The sequence below is a fragment of the Bos grunniens genome, chromosome 4 (genome assembly GCF_055505025.1).
Source record: "Bos grunniens cultivar Pamir isolate PY7600 chromosome 4, Bosgru_T2T1.0, whole genome shotgun sequence".
In the NCBI taxonomy this organism is placed as follows: domain Eukaryota; kingdom Metazoa; phylum Chordata; class Mammalia; order Artiodactyla; family Bovidae; genus Bos; species Bos grunniens.
In genome coordinates this window covers 5,292,976-5,302,997 of record NC_141168.1, presented here as the reverse complement: position 1 = coordinate 5,302,997, position 10,022 = coordinate 5,292,976, and the positions used below count along the sequence as shown (strand labels likewise).

At 45.5% G+C, this 10,022-nt stretch overlaps 1 long non-coding RNA gene across 1 annotated transcript; it reads left to right on the top strand.

Moving 5' to 3' along the window:
- The first annotated feature begins 423 nt into the window (after positions 1-423).
- LOC147373412 (uncharacterized) lies at positions 424-7,362 on the top strand. The gene is made up of 2 exons (XR_015161885.1): positions 424-630; positions 6,615-7,362. It is a non-coding gene; the product is annotated as an uncharacterized LOC147373412 (long non-coding RNA).
- Positions 7,363-10,022: the final 2,660 nt, after the last annotated feature.

The window sequence follows — 10,022 nt, the reverse complement described above, 5'->3', positions numbered from 1 at the left end:
TGTATGACAGAAATCAAACCAATATTGTAAAGCAATCATCAATCAATTAAAAATAAATAAACATTAAAAAAAAAAAAAAAAAGCATGTGCACAAGAGATAGAAGTTCAGAAAGCAAAAGTCACTCAGTCGTGTCTATTTGCGACCCCATGGACTATACAGTCCATGGAATTTTCCAGGCCAGAAGACTGGAGTGGGTAGCCTTTCCCTTTTCCAGGGGATCTTCCCAACCCGGGGATCAAACCCAGGGCTCCCACATTGCAGGAGGATTCTTTACCAGCTGAGCCACCAGGAAAGCCCAGAAATTCGGAACAGGCAGCCAAAACATTTATGCCTCATTCTCGTCCAGCTGGCACTCTGTCCCCACTGCAGTTTCTTTGTTTCTTGTTCTCCCTGCCTAAAACAACTAGAAAAAATGTCTCCAGGTCCTTCCCTGGTGGTGCAGTGGTTGAGAATTCACCTTCCAATGCAGCAGTGGAGGTTCTGATCCCTAGTCGGGGAACGGCGATCCCACGTGCCGCAGAGCTACTGAGCAGGCAGGCTTCAACTGCTGACCCCACGCCACGACTGGAGAGTCCGTGCACGACAACGGAAGATCCCACATGACACAGCTCAGACCTGATACACTCAAGGTAATAAATTAAAAAAATTTTTTTCAATGAAGCAGAAACAGAAACATCAAAACCATGTGAGGTATCAGTTTAGGAGGCCCAGGGCTTCTGTCCCGGCCTGTGGGGTTAACTGAAACCGGACAGGCTGGTTTGGAGCCTGCCCCCGCTTCTGCCTTCCTAATTAGCTTGGAAGCACACCGCGTTCCTTCTGCGGGTTCGTAGCCTGGCATGAGGTGAAGATCCTGGTCACCTGTGCGAAAGGAGAGCTCTGTGGGCAGGTGCGAGAGTCAGCCAAGAATCTTCCAGAGCTTTACAGCACCTCCCTCCAGAGCCCACCCCTCCTCACTTGCTTCTAGCTGATTTCACCCAAAGCAGGTTGGCTCTTTGAAAATACAGCCTCAAAAGGATTGCCGACTCCCCCAGGGCCCATATGCGTTTCCAGGGTCACTGCAGTTATCAGTGAGAAGCGAGTTCAGAGAGTCGTCTCAGTGACGTAGACATAACCTGTGATCTGCTGATAATTTTAAATAAATAGCTCTCTGGAATGCTTTCTTTTCTTTTCTTTTTTGCCACCCCATGAGACTTGTGGCATCTTAGTTCGCTGACCAGGGCAGTGAAAGTCCTGATGACTGGATTGTGAGGGAACTCCCTGGAATGCATTTTTTTTTCTTTCTGATTTGTAGTCTTTGATTTTGTTTTTGTTTTTTTAAGGCTTCCTTTGCTCTTTTTATTTTAAAAGTTTTGTTTGTTTATTTTGGCTGTGTTGGGCCTCTATATCTGCGCAGGCTTTTCTGTGACTGCCGTGGCGAGTGAGGCTGCTCTCCCGTTGTGGTGCGTGGCCTCCTCGTTGCGGTGGCTTCTCCTGTTGCAGATCACGGGCTCTAGGGGCTCGGGCTTCAGGAGTTGTGGCTTCTGGGCTTTAGAGCACAGGCTCAGTAGCTGTGGTGCATGGGCTTAGTTGCTCTGCAGCCTATGGGATCTTCCCAGACCAGGGGTTAAATCCATATCCCCTGCATTGGCACTTGGGATTTTTATCCACTGAGCAACCAAGGGAGCCCTCTTTGATGATTTCTGAGGTGTAAACCCCACACGCCATGGCTGATTTCTGGCTACTAGGATGATACCCTCTGCTTGCAGAACACTTAACCCTGTACCGGTTTGCTCGTGCAGGCTGCTGGGGTGAGCAGTACACCCCCAGCACGACCCCAGGCACAGCGTTTGCCTCAGGTGAGTATCCTTATCGTAATAAGGGGGACAAGGAAAAGGAGCCATGGTTTAGTAACACTGAGTTTACACTTAACTAAGACTCCAACTCTGATTCAGGGAAAGATTGAGGGCAGGAGGAGAAGGGGGTGACAGAGGATGAGATGGTTGGATGGTGTCACTGAGTTTGAGCAAACTCAGGGAGATGGGCTTCCCTTGTAGCTCAGCTGGTAAAGAATCTGCCTGCAATGCAGAGTCCCCGGTTTGATTCCTGGGTTGAGAAGACCCCCTGGAGAAGGGATAGGCTACCCACTCCAGTATTCTTGGGCTTCCCTGTGGCTCAGCTGGTAAAGAATCCGCCTGCAATGCAGGACACCTGGATTGGAAAGATCTCCTGGAGAAGGGAAAGGCTACCCACTTCAGTATTCTGGTCTGGAGAATCCCAGGGACTATACAGTCCATGGGGTTGCAAAGAGTCGGACACGACTGAGTGACTTTCAAAAAACTAAGATCATGGCATCCGGTCCCATCACTTCATGGCAAATAGATGGAGAAACAGTGGAAACAGTGGCAGACTTTATTTCTTTGGGCTCCAAAAAATCACTGCAGATGGTGACTGCAGCCCTGAAATTAAAAGACATTTACTCCTTAGAACGAAAGCTATGACCAACCTAGACAGCATATTAAAAAGCAGAGACATTGCTTTGTCAACAAAGGTCCGTCTAGTCAAGGCTATGGTTTTTCCAGTAGTCATGTGAGGGTTGGACTATAAAGAAAGCTGAGTACTGAAGAATTGATGCTTTTGAACTGTGATGTTGGAGAAGACTCTTGAGAGTCCCTTGGACTGCAAGGAGATCCAACCAGTCCATCCTAAAGGAGATCAATCCTGGGTGTTCATTGGAAGGACTGATGTTGAAGCTGAAGCTCCAGTACTTTGGCCACCTGATGCGAAGAGCTGACTCATTTGAAAAGACCCTGATGCTGGGAAAGATTGAGGGCAGGAGGAGAAGGGGACAAGAGGATGAGATGGTTGGATGGCATCACCGACTCAATGGACATGAGTTTGGGTAAACTCTGGGAGTTGGTGATGGACAGGGAGGCCTGGTGTGCTACAGTTCATGGGGTCGCAAAGAGTTGGACCACTGAGAGACTGAACAACAAGATTTTGACTCAGAGGAGTTTGCTGCAGGTGCCCAGCAAAGACCCAGAGTTCAGACAGGAGAGACACTGAAGGCGTCCAGCTGTGATCGCACTGGATGAGCTTGGCTTGGAGGTGCCTGAGGTTGGCCACTGCGAGGGCCACAGTCTTAAGGAAGGGAAGACCCTGAGAACAGGAGGCAGTGGTGACTGGATGCCTAACTGTGTGATTTGAAAGGGGTGGAGCAGGTCCTGGGGCATGGATGTCACCTGGGGACCTCTAGGCATGAGCAGAGGCAGTCACTGTGGGGAGGATGGTAAGGAGAACCAAGTGACAGATGATTTAACCGTAGAAAAAGTGTAACAGTGAAGGAAGGCAGTAGTCCCTCCTTTGCATTAAAATCCCGTTTGACTGTTAACTGGATTTCTCTCGAGTCTCCCTCCCATTGCCCCTCCCCGACACCATCACCAGTCATCCTTCCAGGATTTATTGTGCATCCTCAGAGTGCTGCCTTTGGTTCACGCCCTGGCCTTACTCTTGGAAGGAGTTCCCATTAGGGCGATGTCTCTACCAAACATCTCTGTATAGAGTTTGGGAGTGGAAGGGCCCTGTTTGACTGGCTCTCTTCTATATGCCTTTGGATAGACTTTTTTTGTTTTTTGTTTTTGGATAGACTTTTAATGGGCGTGTATCTTCCTGTGGGGAGTAACATGTGTGGCTGATTTCATCCCTTTTTCTAATCTGGCCAGTGTGGAGGACAGGGCAAGGTTCTCATCACACTTCTAGTAACATTAGCAATGAAGAGAGAGGAAAAGTATGAAACTATTTATTCAAAAGGAAAATGTGCATAAATAAGGACTCCCAGGTGGCACGACTGGTAAAGAACCCACCTGCCAAGGTAGGAAACCTATGAGACAGTTGGTTCGATCCCTGGGTTGGGAAGATTCCTCTGGAGGAGGGTATGGCAACCCACTCCAGTATTCTTGCCTGGAGAATCCCCATGGACAGAGGAGCCTGGTGGGCTACAGTCCATGGGGTCCCACAGAGTTGGGAAGCGACTTAGCACACACGCACGTGCATGAATAAAAATTTCATTAAATAACATTCGCTTATGGGAAATGTGTACAACATTCTTGTTGCTACTTAAAAATAGAATGATGAACGATGATTTGGTGGGAGTAGTTGTTTGGGGGGGGAAATCAATTTAATATCACTTTGCTTTCAATTTCTGCTGCCAAGAAAGCTCATGCTGCATCTTCTGATTCAAACGTAAGTGTCTCCAGAAACCTTTGGATCCCGCATTACACAGCCCCATCTGGTTTACCCTCTCTGGATTAGCATTTCCGCTTAATTCACTTATGAATTTCCTGACATTCAATTGATTTCCCCCAACTTGTTATCTAAGATCACAACTGGCATCTTTTAGATTTGGATTCAACTTAGAAAATAATTTTTAGCTATAAAAAAGCCTTTTTAGTAGTAAGGAGCCTGCAGATAAGTACGATGTAAATCATAGTGGTGCACATGTACATAGCCATGTACAAGGATGTTCACTGCAGCATTTGCTTACAATAACAACAATTGGAAACAGATGTCTATGAATCAAAGGGTTTAGTTAGAGCAGTAGTATCTATCAGCCCATCAGGTCCTGATATGAAAGGCTGTTTATGATATATTAAGTGGAAAAAGCAAGTTGAAAGATCAGTATGCAGATAATTTTGTGTGTAGGAAAAAAGCTAAACTCTACATGTGGGGACACAGAAAGTGGATGGCAAGTCACCCTCGGTAAGGATGCTACTAACTCTGGGGTGGGGATAGGGCAAAGGGGAGGAACAGAAGGGACAGCCTTTTTTTTTTTTTCTGTAGGCTTGTGTTGGTTTGAATCGCCTACAATAATAACGGGTGGACCACGGCTGACTCATGTTGATGCTTGGCAGAAACCAACACAATTCTGTAAAGCAGTTATCCTTCAATTAAAAAGTAAATAAGTTATAAAAAAAGAATGGGTGAATTTATGTTATCTTGAATTAAAAATTTCAAACCAAAGCAAAAATTCTTGTTACCAAGTACATATAATAATTAAAAAAAAAATACAGAGGGTCATCGGGAATTTGGAAGATTTTCTTCTTGTCCCTACTTTGCATAACTTCATATCTATACTTAGGCAAAATAAAAAGGAAAGATATTTAAAATATATATGAGGGGATGTTATCAAAGTTGAAGGTAACCAGTGTATAACTGTGTGTCTAATAAACATATAGATTACAGTTTTAGGTGGAATTCAGGACAGAGGCAAATATTTGTGTGTGTAAAATTTTGTTTTCTTTTTGGGGAGGACATTGTCCTAATGATGATGATAAATTGTCATTACTGTGTGGCAAGTAATGTCTTAAATAATTTTTCTTTTACTACCTAATTTAATCTTAGCAACCACCCACTCAGAAAGATTCTGTAGTTGCTCCAATTTTACAGATGAGAAAATGAAGGGAGAGAGAGTGAAGGAACTTGACCAAGCTCACACAGCTTGTAAGGGGTAAAGTTGAGATTCACACCCAGGCAGGAGGGATCCAGAGTCTAAACAGCCTAATCGTTCCCTTAAAATTTCAAAGTCAAATAAATACCTGCTGGAAGCAACCTAAATATCCATCAACAGCTGAATGTAAAGAAGATGTAGGAGACATATACAATGAAGTATAACTCGGCTATTAAAAAGAATGAGACAACGCCATCTGCAGCAACATGGGTGGGCCTAGAGATTCTCATACTAAGTGAAATAAGCCAGACACAGACAAGTAGTGCATAACACTGCTTACAAGTGGAATAAAAAAAAAGGATACAAATAAATTTATATACAAAATAGAAATAAATCCACCACAGAGCTAGAAAACAAACTTATGGTTCAGTTCAGTTCAGTTCAGTAGCTCAGTTGTGTCCAAATCTTTGCGACCCATTGAATCGCAGCATGCCAGGCCTCCCTGTCCATCACCAACTCCCGGAGTTCACTCAGACTCACGTCCATCGAGTCGGTGATGCCATCCAGCCATCTCATCCTCTGTTGTCCCCTCCTCCTCCTGCCCCCAATCCCTCCCAGCATCAGGGCCTTTTCCAATGAGTTACATGCTGCTACTGCTAAGTCACTTCAGTCGTGTCCGACTCTGTGTGACCCCATAGATGGCAACCCACCAGGCTCCCCTGTCCCTGGGATTCTCCAGGCAAGAACACTGGAGTGGGTTGCCATTTCCTTCTCCAATGGATGAAAGTCAAAAGTGAAAAGTGAAAGTGAAGTTGCTCAGTCATGTCCGACCCTCAGCGACCCCATGAACTGCAGCCTTCCAGGCTCCTCCGTCCATGGGATTTTCCAGGTAGGAGTACTGGAGTGGGGTGCCATTACCTTCTCTGACCCTTCACATGAGGTGGCCAAAATATTGGAGTTTCAGCTTCAGCATCAGTCCTTCCAATGAACACCCAGGACTGATCTTTAGGATGGACTGGTTACCAAAGCGGAAATTGAAGGACGGGTAAATTAGGAGTTTGGGATTAATAGACATAAATTACTATATATAAAATAGGTAAGTAACAAGAACCTACTGTATATCCCAGGGAACTGTACTCAATATTTTGTAATAATCTATATTGCCACCCTGCTTATTTAACTTATATGCAGAGTACATCGTGAGAAACGCTGGGCTAGAAGAAGCACAAGCTGGAATCAAGATTGCTGGGAGAAATATCGATAACCTCAGATATGCAGATGACACCACCCTTATGGCAGAAAGTGAAGAAGAACTAAAAAGCCTCTTGATGAAAGTGAAAGAGGAGAGTGAAAAGGTTGGCTTAAAGCTCAACATTCAGAAAACTAAGATCATAACCCTGTATGCGAGACAGCAAAAGAGACACAGATGTGTAGAACAGTTTTTTGGACTCTGTGGGAGAGGGAGAGGGGGGATGATTTGGGAGAACGGCATTGAAACATGTATATTATCATATGTGAAATGGATCGCCAGTCCAGGTTCGATGCACGAGACAGGTTGCTTGGGGCTGGTGCATTGGGACGACCCAGAAGGATGGGATGGGGAGGGAGGTGGGAGTGGGGTTCAGGATGCGGAACACACCCGTGGTGGATTCATGTCAATGTATGGCAAGACCACTATAATATTGTAAAGTAATTAGCCTCCAATTAAAATAAATAAATGTTAAAAAAAAAAAAAAGAAAAGAAAAGGATAACCAACAAGGACCTACTGTATAGCACATGGAACTCTGCTCAATGTCTCATGGCAGTCTGGATGGGAGGGGGGTTTGGGGGGAGAATGAATATATGTATATGTATGGCTGAGTCCCTTTGCTGTTCACCTGAAACTATCACAATATTGTCTGTTAATATGCTATACCCCAATACAAAATAAAAGTTTTTTTTTTTTTTTTTTTTTAAAAAGAAAACTAAGATCATGGCATCCAGTCCCATCATTTCATGGCAAATAGATGGGGAAACAGTGGAAACACTGTCAGACTTTATTTTCTTGGGCTCCAAAATCATTGCAGATGGTGATTGCAGCTATGAAATTAAAAGACGCTTGCTCCTTGGAAAGAAAGTTATGACCAACCTAGACAGCATATTAAAAAGCAGAGACATTACTTTGTCAACAAAGGTCCATCTAGTCAAGGCTATGGTTTTTCCAGTGGTCATGTATGGATGTGAGAGTTGGACTATAAAGAAAGCTGAGCACGGAAGAATTGATGCTTTTGAACTGTGGTGTTGGAAAAGGCTCTTAAGAGTCCCTTGGACTGCAAGGAGATCCAACCAGTCCATCCTAAAGGAGATCAGTCCTGGGTGTTCATTGGAAGGACTGATATTGAAGCTGAAGTTCCAATACTTTGGCCACCTAATGTGAAGAGCTGACTCATTTGAAAAGACCATGATGCTAGGAAAGATTGAGGGCAGGAGGAGAAGGGGACAACAGGGGATGAAGTGGTTGGATGGCATCACCGACTCAATAGACATGAGTTTGAGTAAATTCTTGGGAGTTGGTGATGGACAGGGAGGCCTGGCGTGCTGCGGTTCATGGGGCCGCAAAGAGTTGGATACGACTGAGCGACTGACCTGAACTGCACTGATAATGGAAAAGAATCTGAAAAAAAATAGTTACAAATGTATCTATAACTGAATCACTTTGCTGTCCACCTGAAACTAACACAACCTTGTAAATCAAATATACTTTAGTGAAAAAAAATACCTTCATCTAGAGGGTGGAGAGGCATAGTGCTCCAGCAGAGCCGGCCCAGCACCATCTTTTCCTAGGAGGGCCCGGACACTCCAGGCTGCCCTATGCAATGCTTCCCCATATCCGCAGCCAAGTTTTTTGGTGGAGGCTTATTTCCTGGTGTTTTTTCGTTATCGCCCAAAAGGAGGCGAGGAGGTTAGTGTGCCTTGAGAAGAAGTTACAGAAGGAGTGGACACCAGAGAGACTGAGGCACTCTGGGTTGTGGTCATTGAGGACAAGGGATAAGAACAGGGCAGCCATGGCAAGGGACTGTGCTGATGGAGGAGGGGACACGTATTCCACTTTGCAATGCTTTTATCTGTTTGACCTGCTTTTGCCTGTACTATTCCTCGTGTGAGATCCAGGAGGGAGAGACTGCGGCTGTTTGCATTTCCTTTGCCTAACACCATGTCTGGTTCAAAGTGGCTCCTTAGATGTTTCCGGAGGGTGGGGGTGAGGGGATCAGAGGAGACCTTAGGTGGGGCGCGCTGGGGAGGTGGTGACCACAAGGACTGAGGGTGGAGGCAGGGGTCAACATGGCAGGGCTTGGCCCCCTTTATCTGGTCGTGCTTACCGAGACCCTTAATGACTTTTGCTTATGTGGATTTTAGTGATCACAAGTTAGAAATTAAGCTCCACCTCCCCCCCCCCCAAACTAGATCGTTATAAAGCATCTGCTTGTAATGCAGGAGAACTGGTTCAATCCCTGGGTCGGGAAGATCCCCTGGAGAAGGAAATGTCAACCCACTCCAGTACTCTTGCCTGGGGAGTCCCATGGACAGAGGAACCTGGTGGGCTATAGTCCACAGGTTGCTAAGAGTCGGACACGACTGAGTGACTTCACTTTCACTTTCACTTTCTTTCTAACTGATTTCAAATGAAAAACAATAAATCCATTACAGAGTTAAGTTAAATTTTTTTTTTTAAAAAGGTCCTCTCTTCTTTCTTTTGTTCCGGATCTTAGTTGTCCTACATGGGATCTAGTTCCCTGACCCGAGACTGAACTCGTACCTTCTGCATTGGGTCTTGGCCACTGGACCACCAGGAAGTTCCTAGTAAGTTAATTTTTATGAAAAGTAATGGCCGTGTTTTCCCAAACAAAGAAAATTTAGTGACAAGTGACCTTATTTCATATTTTCATAAATCTCTTCAATGCCTGGGTTATTAGGAAACAGTAGAATCCTTGTCCGCTTCTCATTTGATCTGCTGCAATACCTTCTGCCACGCTACCTCTGGAAGGCTCTGCTGCACACTTGGGAGGGAGTGAGGATGGAAAAGACAAACACCGTCTTAGTGTGAGAGTGACGTACTGGCCTGGGGATGCCCTACAGAGCTCTCTGGACCACCCCTTCCCTCAGGGACCCAAGCCAAGCACACTGGATTCAGGAGATACTTCCGAGGCAAGACTGACAAAAGGGAAGTGAAGTCGCTCAGTCGTGTCCGACTCTGCAGGCCCGTGGACTGTAGTCTGCCAGGCTTCTCTGTCCATGGGATTTTCCAGGCAAGAGTACTGGAGTGGGGTGCCGTTGCCCTCCCCTAGTTTTATTATCATTGTTGCTCATAGTTACTGCATACTGTTACTCCTCATAGCAGCTCTCTGGAGTAGGGACAGTTAGTGTCCCCACTTCACACGGGAGAAACTGTGATGGCTTGGTCATGTTAACCTGATGTTAACATCTCTGACTCTTTGCAACCCCATGAACTGTATAGCACACCAGGCTTCCCTGTCCTCTACCATCTCCCAGAGCTTGCTCAAACTCATGTCCTTTGAGTCATTGATGCCATCCAACCAATTGGCCATCCTGTATCAATT